This window comes from Cydia pomonella, chromosome 7 (genome assembly GCF_033807575.1).
Source record: "Cydia pomonella isolate Wapato2018A chromosome 7, ilCydPomo1, whole genome shotgun sequence".
Taxonomy (NCBI): Eukaryota; Metazoa; Arthropoda; class Insecta; order Lepidoptera; family Tortricidae; genus Cydia; species Cydia pomonella.
Genome location: NC_084709.1, coordinates 7,658,472 through 7,675,772, shown reverse-complemented (window position 1 = coordinate 7,675,772; position 17,301 = coordinate 7,658,472).

The window sequence follows — 17,301 nt, the reverse complement described above, 5'->3', positions numbered from 1 at the left end:
ATACTTCAGCTCAGTGTTCCAACAGGACAAGCCGTGCCTAGACGCTGCAGCGGCGGCACGTGTGGCTTATTCCTCAAGCGACTCAAGGTCGATCTCAATTCCCTTCGTTTGTGAGACTGACTTCATGATGGCTATTAGGAGCCTTAAACCTCGCTCATCTGGAGGGCCAGATGGTATCCCTGTATTTTTGGCTAAAGATTGTGCCTCTGCCTTAAAAGCTCCTTTGTTGCACTTGTACAACCTTTCGTTAAATCAGTCCATTTATCCAAATTGTTGGAAAACTACAAGAGTTACGCCAGTTCCTAAGGGAGGACCGGACACTGAAGTTACCTCTTATAGACCTATAGCAGTTCTACCAGTGTTCGGGAAAGTCTTCGAAACGATACTTAATCGCCACATAAGTCGTCAGGTGACTGATCGTCTGCACCCTAGCCAGCACGGCTTCCGTAAGTCCCGGTCTACAACAACTAATCTCGTGGCTCTCGCTGACTATGTCTGTAAAGAGATGGATGAGGGACGCCAGGTAGATGCTGCGTACTTCGATTTCAGGAAGGCCTTCGACCTGGTCGACAACGACATTCTGTTGGGGAAACTAGCGCTAACTGGGTTTACGCCAAAACTTTTAAATTTTTTCGCTAGTTACATGTCCAACCGGCAACAGTATGTCAGGGTGAGCGGTTTTGAATCAAGCGATTACTACACCCGGTCTGGAGTAAGTCAGGGCAGTACTCTAGGGCCTACGCTGTTTCTCCTTATGATTAATGATTTGCCTGATGTAACTCGCAGCACTAAATGCCTTCTTTTTGCTGATGACCTTAAGCTGTTCCTAGGTATCAGTAGTATGGCTGACAGTGCGAGATTGCAGGCTGATATTGATGCTGCAGCTGAGTGGAGTGTGTTAAATCGGCTACCTTTTAATGTGAACAAGTGTAAGGTGATAACTTTCTCACGCAAACGTTCGCCACTCCTAACTCAATATAGTTTAGCCGATGCCACCTTGGAAAGAGTTAGTGAAATCCGCGACTTGGGCTTAGTTCTTGTTGATAGATTTGACTTTCACACACATGTCATTAATATTAGTAAGCAGGCGAGTAAAACATTAGGGTTTGTTATGCGGATATGTAAACAGTTTCATGTTGGAGTGGCTAAAGTTTTATATAACGCATATGTGCGCAGCAAATTAGAGTATGGTGCCATTGTTTGGGATCCTTATGAGGACAAGTATTCTCTAATGTTGGAGAGAATACAGCGCAAATTTGCTCGTTGGTTATATAAAAAAGCCTATGGGTACTATCCGTATCTCTATCCCTCCATCTTTGTCTCGGGGATGGTCGGGCTGGAGACACTTGAACTAAGGAGGAAGTTCTTACTCCTAGTTCACTATCTCTCGATCGTTCACCATCGAGTCGACAGTCCCGAGGTGTTGGAGAAGATGGGATTGATAGTTCCTAAGAGGATACCCCAGGATGTGGACGGGGCAGTAACACCACGCCGCCGGCCATGCCTGTTGCAGCGGCCTTCTGCTCGCACATGCTATGCGAGGCACGCTCCTACCTCACGCGCTCTATCGAGCCTGCATTCAATGCTCGCTCAGTACGCAGATGCCGACATGTTTGCCAATAGTTTAGCGTACCTATGCAATACTGCTAGACACTTTTTGAATTTGAATTATTGTAATTAATTGGCTGAATTTGTAAATTTGATCTTCCTTGACATTTTGTATATGCTAAATATTGTAATTATTTAATTGACTGACTATGTAAATTTTATTTTTCTTGACATGTTATCTGTTTGTATGTTTTTATTTTCCTGACATCTATTTTTCTAGTGTGTAAGCGAATTGGTGTAGTACTGTAAGCTTGCACTGTGTTAAATAAATAAAATAAAATAAAATAAAAATGGAGATGTTACTTAGTTACAATGAAAAGTTCACGTGTCACTGCTTGATTGATGTTTCCCTTTCGGTGTCTTTATTCAATATCTTTCCGTCGGCTAATGGAATATTGTTGTTGATGATTTATTATTACAAAGGCTTTGATGAAACTTTTAAATATATAGGTAATTTGTATGTTGTTAAATTTATTGGAAAATAGGTAACTTTCACAATAGGTGAAGCTCATTGGCAATTTGAAGCATGGATCGTATTTGTCAGAGTAAGAGGGATACATACGGGTGCGAACGAGTACCTTTAGTACTCTTCGAGAGGTACAGTCAAGTGTAAAAATATGCGTGCACACAAGTTGCTCAAAAATATGTCCCATTGCTCTTATGCCGGCGTATTAAGAGCTATGGCACATATTTTTGAGTAAGTTGCGTGGACCTATATTTTTACACTTGACTGTACTCGAACATATAATAGGGGCAGTATATTATACAACAAAGGCATATTGCCTCGGATAAAATGGGCATTTATGTCCAAATTAAGTATATATTCTGCATTTCACTCGATTGCGAGGTAAATATACTTACAGAAATATCAAATATTTAAGGTTATTTTACCGTATTTATTTATTCAAGGCGGTTTCTTATTTTCTCTCCGAAAACTTTAAAGCTGATTATTATAACCCCGAAATTCTCATTTGTCCGAACGCGTTTTTTCAAAAAACCGTAGAAATTTTAGATGGGTCACCCACTAACCTAACCTAACCCAATGGCTTCTACAGGACGCATTTTAGAAAAGTTTGGAAATATTAACGATTTTAGAAGAAAAACACGTTCGCATTGATATTGGCGCGCCGCTAATAACGGCGTAAGCGCCGACCGCCATAAGGTCCCTTTTGATATGAACTGTCACTATTCACTCGAGGATAAAACGCAAATTTATGCCGCATACACGCGACATACACGCGACTTAACCATGAGTATGAGTAGCGATAAATAAACGACTTTCAATATGTCAAAACAAAATTAGATCGTTATTTTGTCTTTGCTCGCGTCTGGAAGCTTAGGTCAAGGTAGGGTTTTTTTCTGAATTGTATGTCTAATGGAGCCAGGAAAACATTAATAGCCACGCAACTTTGTAGCTGACTTTGCTTAGACAAGTAACAAAAAATAAATAAAAAAGATTAATTGCATGATTAAGTTTGTATTATTCCAATACGTATAGGTATCGATATGTGTATAGGATATACACTTATAGATATGGGAATGGATATACAGTATATCCTTTATAATTTTCCATAGTTAAAACGAAGCCTCACTTGTTTTGTAGCACTTTCGCTAGGAACAAGTAAAGTAAAATTAGTAAAAATAATAATAAATAAGACCGATTAAATGAATAAGTATTATAGTCATACCTATATCCTATGTATGTGTTGCTATATGTTATACGAGTATTTATATTTAATGTCATATCATTCATATCTACAGTATAATAATTTTGTAAATAAATGAGTGCCTAATAAAAATTCAAGTATCAAAACTTCATCTTATCTTAACCTAAATATCTACAGATATCCCTTATGCCGCTGCTATTTGGTGATGTGCCCAGACTGGCCGCGTTTCCTCGCTGGATGGAAATGCCAATGCGCTGAGCGAGGAACGAGCCAGCCTTGCGGTCACCAGTGGAGCAGATGAGAAGGAATGTTAATTTATGAAAAGTTTGAAGGCCTTCGGCCCCCAAGAACCTAAGGTTAAAATAAAATAAATATACCAACACTAAGCACGCTAAAATCCGTCCAACCGTTACGGCTGTACGGATGTTAAAGAAATGCATATACAATAGAAACACTTCAGACCCCGTGGATTCAGGTTCTTCTCTCACTCTCACTAAGCGTAAATGTGAGCGAGATAGCTGTGCGTGCGCGCCGATATGATGTTTTTGAATTTTAATTTTTTGTGTTTAACAAAAACCCTAAAAAGTGATCGATGAGTTCGATCAAAAATAAAATGGCGCATTTTTAGAAGCACATTTCATATTTTGTGCAAGTTTCGTTTTAGACTTATGTTTGATTTTCTATCAAGCGAAAGTCAAGAAATCAGTTTTCGAATCGACTAAGTTACTAGAGAAAGGCATCAAGATTGCTAATTAAATTTTTGCCCACCGCATAGTGATCTACAAAAGCGCTACGACAATTCAAAACCTAAGCTGGCGGAACCTTCTCCAAACTAAATATACGAATACATAGGCACATACATTCGAAAACAGTATGTGCTCTTATTCTTCAGCCTAGTAATAAATAACTTACCCAACCACAAAAACGTAGATCCGAAGTCAAGACCCGTTAACGGTGCGCTCTAATATCATTGTTTTGAGCTCGAAATAAATACGCGTTCGTTATCCAAGAGACGGGATAAAAGAAAAAGCACATTTGTCCGGGTAAAATATAACAGTCTCCATAGACAAGCATGGGTTAATGCGACGTGATTTGGGACAAGAAGCCTGACGGAGCGTCGTCGCTCAAACGCGGCCGCCCGTGACACATGGCGGGGCTATAACATTATTATGACGAGAACCTACATTTCGCCACAGATTTAAATAAAGAAGGTAGATACGACACTCTGAAAAATAGGTATCCGAAACTACACTCGGAAGTATAAACATCGACAGAAACGTCTGGCAATGTTATACTTAAATACACAATTCTCCTTAATCCTAAGTACAGCAAATCCAGAACTCTAAAACTTGCATCCTTGAAGTAGTACCTATATATACTTTCTCTGACCTTCATCTGAACAGCTACCAAACGCCTGGATCCAGTAATAAGAATAATACACAGGATGGAAAAAAATACGGAGGGAAAGAAGCTTATGTAGAAGCATAAGTAGCAAACTTATGAGAATGTATGCCACACGTCGCACACTGTATAACAAACTATGTAACTGTCAAAATTCGTTGCTCTCATTATCATGTAAAATTTTCCGGTACTCTCTCATTGTCTAGTAGGTATATTTATGGCCAAAATTGAAAAAAAAGACGAACATGACTGCAGTATAAGTAACGAACTGCGTATATTTACACAATTTCCTTCAATTCTATTTTACACGTAAATAACATATTTGGTCGACCATGTCCACGACCTGCCTTTTCTGTAGCATGCATTCAGTGCACAATATAATCACGATTCAAGAAGAATAGGAGTACGTCACGCTCTCAAACACATTTATGCCGCTCGTAAATTTTACGAGCCTTGGTGTGTTTTAAACATAAATTTAATCTTTAGCACGATCTTAATATAAATCGTATCATTGACGACGATGCGTGCCTTGACTCGTGTTGTCATGTTATTAAAGGTAAGATTTGACAAATCTGCGCGTCATCGTGGATGACACGATCAATACGGTGCGTCATACTTACGTCAGTTAACGTGTTGTGCGAGAGAGCGTCACATCACCGCAGTGGCTTAGCTAAGATGGCAATCGTATATCGACAACCGCTAAACGTAACAAATAAATGTATTAGGATTTACAGATGCTACGAAAAGTCACGTCATTATTTCCATACATTATCATTCAATTGTCATTTTGACTAGGCCCCTGTTACCACCCTGGGGCCACCTCTGCAAGGCGGTCAAAATGGTAAAAGCTCATTGTCATTGGCTACGAATGCAACTACTGTTTAATTTAAGCGCTTTACCACACACTACCATCATAGCTTATCAAAGAAATAGTAAAAAAATTGGAGCTTTGAACATTGTGGAGGCCTATTCAGGGTTGTAAAGTTTTGATGTGGTTATGACACGACGCGCACCAATAAGTTAGAGCGAGATGCATAATGACAGGACTCTGATTTCATTTCACGCACACTCAGCATGGGCGATCGTTATATCAAAATAAGATCAACCCTAAGGAATTGATAATCACAATCGGTTTTCGGAAAACCAATGACATCGGCTACGACCTCTACGACGTAGCCCTAAACCGTAGCTTATCTGTGATTGAGTTAACACATTCACCGCTGAGCTACGGTCGCAGCGCTACATCGTAGCCGATAACATGGAGTTTCCGTTATATAGCAATCACGACAACGTGTCGTGATTAGCGCTGAATGGGCTAAAATAATATTTAAGCGTTATCAATGAACCTTGAATATTTACAGTGGCATATCTATTATAAAGGTACTTAATCCAAGATCTCGCCCTTTTTGCCATCGAAATAGCAGTTATCTATCATGCCGTATATCTCTTGATAAATAGTTTTATGGCGTTTTATATGTCTTTGCAATGTTACGACTTTGCGAGGTGAGTGCGTACGTTTAGTCTCACTTATCACGACAATGTTTCGACTTGTATTACTTTGTGTAAGAGTGTTGTTTATTATTCCTTTGCATTTAGTCGGTAGCTACCAATGACAGTACACAACCACTGTAATCTTAACACATTCACCGCTGAGCTACGGTGGTAGCGCTACGTTGTAGCCGATAACAAGGGTTTGCAAAATACAGATGTTGAATGTTTCATCGTCGGACTTTCCGAAGACGTTAGCAAACGGTTGTGGCCGTGGCCTCCACTTCAGATGTATTTTACGACAGACAGAGAGACCGTACACAGCATCTTTGCTTTATATCTTTGAGAAAACGTTATCCCCAATTAAACTTATAATAGGTACAGTTGATGCATCTTGCCTTGAAGACATGTTGCATCCAATGATTGTACTCGATTAGCATGAACACTTCAACAAGTTACAACTTATACTCGTAAACCCAATTGTAAGATACACTTTGATGACTTAACTTGTTAATAAAGTTGCTCGTCGCATTACAGCTGTACTCGTAAATCCTGCTGTTCACCGCGGCCGAGATTTTGTTTCTCTACGCCGCTCATTTTATTTTTTTCAGCCCCTCTCAATGTAAATTGCATTGGTCTCGCGAGGGAAGCAGCTTCAGTCGCGTCGCAGTCCGTTCACGTGATAAAGCGCCCCCAGCTGTTATTACCGTTTAGTACCGACTGCAGACAAGCAGGCAGCGCATATGAACAAGTATAAAGGTGACCTCTAATTATATCGACTTGTCACAAATCTTGGAGTGTTCGTTATACTGGTTTGCTTGTTTCGCTAGGTCGCCTACGTTCGGTAAGTACTGGAAAACATTCCTTCGCCCGACAAAATGGCGCATTTCGTTACACCTCATCACCTGCGCGTTCTCAGGTCGCCCTCAAATTTTATTCGTCGTTCGGAGTTTATTAGGTCCCTACATAAGAACTTTCCAAAATTGTAGGCTGTTCCCGCGTTAATGGTGTGCAAGTATTCATACTTCCATTTCCGCTGTCCGCATAATGTCGTATGAAGGTTTAATTTATAGCGCTTTCCATCATGCAATATTTTTGGTGGTTTTCCGTGTTTAGGACGCCGAACGAAAAGGTTTAGTTTCAATTTATGAACATGGAATTGTCAGTTGAAAAAAAAAACTATGCCGCTAACTAATTCTCTGGCACTGGAAATAAAACCGGTGTCAAGAATTTGGTTCAAACCTGTACAAATGAACTGTGTATTCAGTGAGTTTATTGTGTAGTATTCAGACTCAAAACTTACAATAGCCCCTCGAGTGAGGGTGATAAGGTCGTAAATGGACTTGCATATGAATATGTATTTATTGTACCTACTTATGTTGACAATGGCTAACGGAAGACAAAACTGTATTAAGTAAATTGAATTAAGACAACCAAGAACAAAATTAAAACATCATGGAATCAATCTTATTCACACAGATATTTGAGTTATTTGGTGGGAAAAGGACCTTAGGTCGTTTCGGGCTTAGGTACACCATGATTAATGATGTAACCTTACAACGAGACCTCAACCGCCAGACGGACACGGTTATTATTGTATATAATACTAGAGGTAGAAAATTAGTCTTTCTTTTAGGGTATTTTTGAAGTCTATAAAATATGTAACATTTCTGTTCGTAGGTTACCGTAACGTTTTAGTAGTAGCTATGATCTTTTAAATTTAATTATTTAGATCGATATTGGAAAATAACTTCTTATATAGAAATGTCTGTTCAGACTGTTGTTTTGTCTAGTCTTAGCAGTAATGACTGTACTGAACCACAGGGCTATTTTTCGATCTATCTAAAGCTATCGGTTTCGTTTCACATAGTCTATTATTAACAATACTTGTGCCGGTTCTCCAATGAATATCATCATATTTGGAAAACAGATATCAATGCGTCCAAATTACAAGTAAAAGCGAAACTAACGAGATGACTAATTACTCATCTGGATTTAGATGCAATCTATGCGGAGTCCGACAGGGATGCGTTTTGGGGCTAATATTATTTTTACTTTACATTAATGACATCACTGACATAACAAACCACAATTGTATTTTATTTGCAGACGACATATCCATGATTGTAACATCCAATAAAGATAATTATACAGTTATTGACCACGAACAAGATATCAATAACACAATCAGTAAAGTAAAAGATAGGCTTTATTCAAATAACTTAAAAATTAACTTCGACAAATTTAATTTATGAATTTGAATAAATCAATCAATCCGAATTTGAATATTAATCTGAATGTTTCAAGCATAGAATGAGAGAAAATTCTAAAATAAATTTGTGTTTGCACTCAAACAAGTCGATAGAGTTACTGATACCCAAACGGCAATATCCTGCTATCATGCATACGTAGAGTCCCTCTTGCGCTATGGCTTAATAATATGGGGTAAAAGCACCGATTTAAATAGAGCTTTTGTTGCATAAAAAATGCATTCGTGCAATACACGGGATGCGACCAGGTGAATCATGCAGCCACTTTTTAAAAGGCTTGGTTTGTTACCACTTCCTTCTGTTATATATATAAGATGGGCATGTTTGTTCATAAGTTTATTTATTTAATAAAGCCTGTGATAGCCACAATCCGGATAGAACTTCCTTACTGATGAACATCCGAGATTAGGGAAACAAAAAAAGCTCCACGTGTAGGTACAATAGGTACATTACCTAATGATATGAAGACATTAAATATATTATAGCATTAAATATTAACATTAATATTATAAATATTATACAAATGAATTCTTAGACATGAAATTTAATAAATTAGACTTGTATACCATTAATATATTCTTATTATAGATAGTGATAGTATTTTATGTATTTTGCATGATAGTTTATAAGTTTTGCACATATTTTGCATACCATTTCTGGTTAAACATAAAAACCTACCACTTATCGCATAAACACCTATGTACCTGGTAATGTTTACGGCAAAATAAAGATTCTTATTCTTGATACGAGTATCTTGCTAGAAGAAAATGCGATGTTCTGTCACTACAGATATTTTAAGTTCTAGTTTTTCATTGTGTTAATAACATATTAAAAATCATGGAGAACGGGAAATATTTAGAAGTGGGAAAACGTTTTCGTTTTTTGTATGGACGAGTACGTGGTATACTTCTCTTTTAAGGTGCAGGGTAGGGCAAGGCATTCTCCATACAAACCTTGTGCAAGTTTTATTCGTTAGTTTTGGCACTATAGCATTTAATTTCATTTTTGCTTGTACAGTCAGCGTCAAATACTTTGTAGCAGTCAAAGTGGCCAAATAGTTCGGTACACCATACTAAATATATGGTGTACCGAACTATTTGGCTACTTTGGTTGCTACAAAGTATTTGACGCTGACTGTATATATTGGATATACGCAGAACTTGATGTAGAAATTTTTCTTTATATAAAAAAATAAAAATACAAAAAAAATATTAAAGAAAATACATCAAGCCCTAGCTAACAGAAAAATAGGCATATTTACCAAAATTAATAATTGTAGCGCAAACACAAACGAAGAAAAACGCGCACAAAGTTTGTATGGAAAGAGCTTGCCCTACTCTTCGCCTTAATTGCCGGGTTTTCGGCGCAGCGCGCTTCCAGTGCGTCATTGAATAGGAAATAAGTTAAGCATATATCACCAACTATACTTGTGTTGTGGTAATTTCCAACAGCCATACCTATTGACCTCATTATTGCTAACAAGTGCATATCGCATCACGAACACGAGTCCGCGCAGCCAGCCGTTCGTTCCGAATTTCCGGCCAGTGACACGACTGTCAGTTTCCTAGCTTTAACGGTTTGAAATGTGACGTGCAACTCCCACTTAAATGATTTTTGACTTTGCTGTCTTTTTGTCTGACTGGCAAAGAAGAAAGGGTCATGGTTTTGGAGTAGGTATATAATAAGGGCAGGCAAGTCAAACTCCTTCGCAGTTGCATACATAGATAAGAATTTTAGGGTGATAAAAACCTGTTTATTGTTTTTTTTTTTTTTTTTTTTTTATGGTAGAGGAGGCAAACGAGCAGACGGATCACCTGATGGTAAGCGATTACCGCCGCCAATGGACACCTGCAACACCAGAGGGGTTGTAAGTGCGTTGCCGGCCTTTGAGATGGGAGTACGCTCTTTTCTTGAAGGTTTGAAGGTCGTATCGGTCCGGAAATACCGCAGGCGACAGTTCATTCCACAGTTTAGCTGTGCGAGGCAGAAAGTTCCTGGAAAAACGCACAGTTGAGGACTGCCAACCATCTAAGTGGTGAGGATGGAAATGTTGTCGCGTAGGCGAATGGTGAAAAGAAGCGGCAGGGATTAATCCGAACAATTCCTCGGAGCAATCCCCGTTGTACATGCGATAGAAAATGCAGAGCGAGGCCACTCTGATTGATTAAAAATGTGACTAAAAATAACAATATAAATAGTAAAAAAAATATTTCTAAATAGGTATATTTATAATTGTTAACTTTCTGGACACGGGAAAATAAACGAAGTACCTATTTCATTTTAAGTAACTGTTGACTACCAAGAGAAGAAGGAACTTCAAAGACGTTGTAATTCCATAATTACCCATGTATTAATAGGCACATAAAATTGTTAATAGACGGGCCTAGAGAGCATTGGCCTTATGAATGTTAAACATTACTTAATTACCGTCTGTAATATAAAGGGAACCTTTTCACCGAAACCTGTGCTAGTTATTATCTAAGCTTACCGGGCCTCGGGTGCACCTACCAGTAAGAGAGGTCTTGGATTATGCATAGTTTTTACGGATCTCGAGATCATGCTAGGAGGAGCTTAAATAGTGGATGTTTTGTTTTGTTAATTAATTACGTGAAATCAGCCCAATTGCTGCAAGGTAAGGTAAATGGTACAGTCCGTGTGCAATGTTTCATGGTGATAAATTATACGTATTATTTCACTTAATGACGAATACATTCAATATAGATTCCATCTACAATAAAATGAGTACCTACGAATTATTATTTTTTCTATTTGAAGTCGGCTAGAATAAAACCGTGCTAATTCTACCTTCCCTCGTGACTGGTAATATAACAGTTTCTCCATTAATCTCAAGAAAAGTACTTACTACATACAGTAGGGTTTAAAAGTGCATGGCTAAGTTATGAATGAATGAAATTAAATAATCATTTATTGCAGAATTAAATTTCCATATTATATTAGTAACTTATTAAAATACTAAACCTATATTAATAACCATATTATGAATGAAATCATTCATAAATTGTCCATCCAAATTTGAACCTGATGGTACATGAACCATACAGAATTACTTTTTAAACATATTTGCTTCAGTGTGAATAAACTTAACTATAGACCTAAACTAGTTTTTGTCTAAAGAGAATTTACTATCAATTTTTACTATCACATTTCAATAAGAGATATTGAAAACAATTTGCGAGAGAATTTTTCTTGACACTTGTCGTCCGCCGACTGTTTGCACAGGGCTGCCCACGGGCTGCCTTATAAGACCAAATTGAAATCTTTTTAGTTTCTAAACTTCCGTACAATAACTCGGTATATCTTTGTAATTGTGATAACGGAACGACTAACGGGGCCTACCTTTTTAGCACAATCGGATTAAGACCAACCTCGAAATCTCTAGAACAGTCATGAAATTTGGTATGTAGATAAATTAAAGGCCCTTTTTCATGCCCACACCATTTGACGTTTGGGGACCTCGAGGAATCGCAGCCATCTTGGAAAATGTGTACCATCCAGGAGAAATTCGCGTTTTACTCTAAATCTACATTCTTTATGAAAATATAGTGTAAGGCGACATTAAAGATTATTAAATTCTACACAAATAAGTCCGGATATCTTTGCGGAAAAAATACATCTTGTTATAGAAAATACTTGCTGAATCTAAGTTAACGCTTAAACACTTCAAGGGGACATTCTCTTAACAGGAAACTCGGAGGAATATGAATTCCACTTTTAACTATACATTTGTACGTCATCTACCCCAATGTTAACATTTTACTCGACTGCGACTTAACCAGAAAGTAGGGTTATGGGTTTAAGTACTGATGATTCAGTACACCCTGTAGCTTAGGATACTGGACGGATTTTTTAAAATGACCTATCGGTATATTCCTCTTACCCTTTACAATTTGTTTACACTTGTTTTATTACTGAAAAATTAAACCAACCACCTTGAGAGGACTCCGAATATTAATTCATATTTTTTTCTTCTATCGCCTAAACTATTTAGCGGATTTAAATAAAATAGACAACAGTAGATCCATAATTAGTACACGAGTGCTACGCAATACAAAGTTACTAAAATGAATGGAGGAGAACTGTTTAGGGCTAAATAATGTGATTGCAAAAACAGATTTTAGGTCTTAAATGGGGTTCAAACAATAGTGACAGTAATCAAATTTCACACCTACAATTTCTGGGATCCCCGTTTGCGTGTCTGCGTGGCACAGGAAAAAGTATGCAACTTTTTTGTTTTTTCTTTTGTCTCTATAGCTATGCATTTATTATGAATATTATGTAAGGCGAAATAAAATCTTATTAAATTTCACACAATAAATATTTGTAACGCTATGTCCCTAAAATGAAGCCATGTCATAGAAATATGGCTCAGAAGTCAAAAAGTTGTACTATTGACGTTTTATTCAAATAAAACTCGGTAAAAATAAATATTTGTACTTTTAATTAACTTGTTCCTAGACATATTAATGTTAGAAAATTAGAATATTTTCGAATTTAAGGGTTCTTCTCTTCATATAAGTTAATGCTAGGGTACATATATTATCCCGGCCTCTTTCGCGCCCAGAGTTCGTGACGTAGATCACTTTCCACTGAAACCCGGAATACCCGGATCCCCCAGTCTCCACCACCTCTAAAGTACCAGACAAAGGCTCAGCGACCCGACTTGCCGACTTTTTGGACTTTTGTAAGACTCTTCAACTTACTTATTGAAAAACATTGGAAAACTTCATTAATTTTAGGGGTCCGCTTTTTAATATGAATTAAATGTCGTGATATTATAAGTAGGTACAAAAGTTGTATTTTGAAGAATAATTGGATAACATCTGGAGTTAAATAGAAAAGACAAATAATGTAAAACATATGTCACAATAAAAGTAAAATTATCTTATTGTATTGTTATACACATAGTGTAACATTTCAGGGTAATATTTTATTTTATCCTTTTTGAAGTCATTTTACTTTTTGTAAAAAGTTTTTATTATTCCTGTTTTAGTTTAAAGGCATTGTTGAGAGCTTATAAGTGACGCGTGACGCATGAATGAAAAAAACAATCATGTTTAACACTTATCATGTTTAACTCGTTTTGCTTTTTAGTTAAATGATCTTGACGCGTTGAAAACTGAGATTGACTCGGCTGAGCACGGAAATATCTACGAAGCACTACGACTACGTTTCAATACGTTTGCTAACTACATATGACGCTGTGCAGCACACGAAATTGGCAATTTCGTCTACAACCAACAACGGTGTCCAATATTGACAAAAACATCAGCCATGTCTAGTTAGAAACATGTTTTTTCACACAATCAGCTAGAAAATCTGTGCACGATAATCCACTTTGTCCGCTAACAAGAAAAAACAAAATTTGAACAAATATGAAATTATGAATTATGTCATCTGCCCGAGTCTGAGTTTGTTAAGTATAAATCTTAGATAAATATTATTTCATTAAAAAATGTTGTAGTTATATAGTGTTAAATACATAAAAATTTTAATTAATCAATTCTCTGAAGTCACCATTTCACCAAGGGATGAAAGGCACATTTCTGTCGAGGTAGTTTGGCGCTCGAACTACAGAACCTATTACAGTATTTCTTAAGGTACCTTTTAATTAACAATAATAACAATTTAGATAAAAGTATCGTTGTTCATGGGGACTTAAATATTAGAATGGGAATTGTATAATAAATCCAATGAAAAATAAGTTTTTATGGTTTGTGGTAAAAATAAATAAATAAGTCCATCAATCCTTGTGCTCTAAAGCAGAAAGGTGTCACTTTCTGCCCACTTTTTAAAACAACAATGGCCCACTTCCAAAGCATGAAACATGAAAAAATATTTTAATTTGTTAGTCTGCTTAAGGGGCTGTCAGTGTCAACACCCAATGTCCTTGAAATTGATGTCACTTAAACAGTTTTTTAAGAAAGACTATTTGTTTTAGTAAAGTAAGAAAAATATATGTTCATATTAACTATATTTCAAAGACCGTGGTCGTACTCGATACATGATTGAACGAAATCGGCTCGATAGAAAATAATTGCAAAGATTGGTTTTAACATCACAATTAAACGGTTCTATGTCTTTATTGTTTTGACTTATGGGTCTGCAATTAAAATCACAATTTCAAAACATTTATACCTAAACCGCTAACGAGTAAAATATTACACTAATAATCCACTTTTTTTTATTTAAATAATTTTCTTATTATTCCCTTGCCCAGGCCTAGTAACATGCGACAGTGCTATCTCATTTATTCCGATACAAATAGACAGTGTGCGCGCTTTAGGTATTGACAGCCTTTTAATGAACAGATATCTGAACTTCAATACTTATAACAAAACAGAGTTATTTATAAACGTAATTTCAAAAGTTATTATCCACTAAAACATTGTCCAATAAGTATAAAATATCCAAACAATGACAATTTATACTGCTGGAACATAAAAAACGCAATGAAAACGATTAGAAAAAAGTCAATTTAGAGCACGAGGGTGGGCTTGAATTGGGTACCGGGCCATTTGTTAAATTACTGAATGTAAAAATTAATGTTCATTGATGCATTGCTGGTCCCCGCCTCGTCAGCCCCTTTGGCCGCTGAAATAGGTATGAGGGCTTTCTAGCTTGCAATAGCTTTTACGTTTGGTGGTTCTTTTTATAAATTAAAGGTAAAAGGTTATACATTTTAAACTCATTTTTGACGACCGGTCTGACCTAGTAGGTAGGTAGGTAGTACCTATGAAGCCGACGGTCCCGGGTTCAAATCCTGGTAAGGACATTTATTTGTGTAATAAGCATGGATATTTGTTCCTGAGTCATGGGTGTTTTCTATGTATTTAAGTATTTTTATATGTCTTTATCTAAGGACATACACAAGCCTTATTGAGCTTACTGTGGCACACTTGTGTAATAAATAAAGAATAAATTAATATTTAGGACATTATTACACAAATTGACTAAGTCCCACAGTAAGCTCATTAAGGCTTGAGTTGTGTGTACTTAGACAACGATATATAAATAATACCGGGTGTGGCCTGTAACACGAGCAAAAAATTAAACCGTAGGCTGTACTCCTCAAACTGACCAACATTTGTTCAGCGACTTTCAAAAATTATGAAGATTTGAGACTTAATATCTTTCATACAAATTAAATATTATCTTCAATGTACAGTCAGCATCAAAAGTAGCGGATCAAATAATGCTTCATAAGTATCTACTACTACCTACTACCATTATGTAACAGCTTAACAAAAAGTGATCTCTTTAATATAGAACAACTAAGACTGTAAAAGATATATTTTTGGTCGAGAATTTTAGAAAATTATCTACATTTGGAAAAGTTATACGGAATATCCATTGATGTATGTATAATTTACTGCATTCACAATCAACCGAAAAAAATGGCCCCACAAAAGTAATGCTCGAACGGCTTGAGCGTGAGTTTTGCTCCCAGTCCCGTTTCGGCCGTCGACACACACACGACATACAGTTAAATTTTTTGCTCATGTTACAGGCCACACCCGGTAATATACAATTATTTATAAATACTTAAATACAGCGTTATAATGTCCTATAAAATTTATTTATTTAAACTGTGCATTAATCTTCTGTAGATAAAAAATATCGGTTAATTCTTTTTTTTTATATACTACGTCGGTGGCTCCGTAGCCTATGTACGCCTGCAACTCCAGAGGAGTTACATGCGCGTTGCCGACCCTAACCCCCCCCCCCCCTCGTTGAGCTCTCCGCGCACCGTACATAAAAGCAACGTAGATACGCATTTTTTGAGGCGCAGTAACGTCAGTTAGACGGCCAGACAGCTTGCATTGAACTACTATAAATCATCGAAGTACATAACATAGCGCAGTGGTTCACCAAACGCAATGTTTCGTATACTTCACACAACTTATAACGGGCTAAAAATTGTTCACGATTTCTAAAATGTGACTCGTTAACGTCATGCGGTTGCCACGGCGAAAGTGGTCAAATATAGGGACCGTGCGCGTTGGAGGGTCTGCCATCTTGTGGCCTGAATCGGAACCATAAACATGCACATGTACACGTCACGTGTTTTCTTGTGCATAGAAGGTTCTGCCATTTTGTGGGCTACATCGGAACAAAAAACATCACATTTACGCCTCGCGCCAAAAACGAGAGACGGCTCCTGTGCTGCCTTCTACAGTTCATGCACGCTCCCTATATCGGAACTCATCCTCAATTATTTCTATGGTTACAAAGTATTTGTCTACTTTGGTCGTCACTATCTATTTGATGCTTGAGGTTATTGAATAGTAAGAGACAAAACACATTTGAGAAGAATTTTAATGATGTATATAAATAAGTACATACAATCTATCCTATATTACCCAATAGTCCACGTTTTTCTGCCAACCTAAAGGCCCTAGTTACCTAAAAATCCTTCAATAACAAAATGTTGCCCTGTCCAGCCTGATGCCTACTACTATTATAAAAACGTATTCTCGGCTTATCCGAAACATGTTATTATGCTATAATAAGAGATTTCCAGCGTCGTAAACACTGACGTAAAGTTAGCATTTTCTTCACCAGACCTGACAATACGCTACTTTGCGCCTTAGTTATTACTTAGTTTACGAACTCTGATAACACTTCAGATTTTGTGAAGGTCGACCGAGAACATTTAAGAAACCTCGCCAATAGAGGTGAAAGCGATAAATCATGTAGGTAATTTACAAGTTATTGAATGTACGGATAAGTTTTGATGAGCATACTTACTAGCTACTGTATTTTTATGTATTTACATACAGTTTCAGAAACGGTGACAAACTAACTGATGTAGTAGCTGATGACTGATGTAAAAGATGAATAACAGT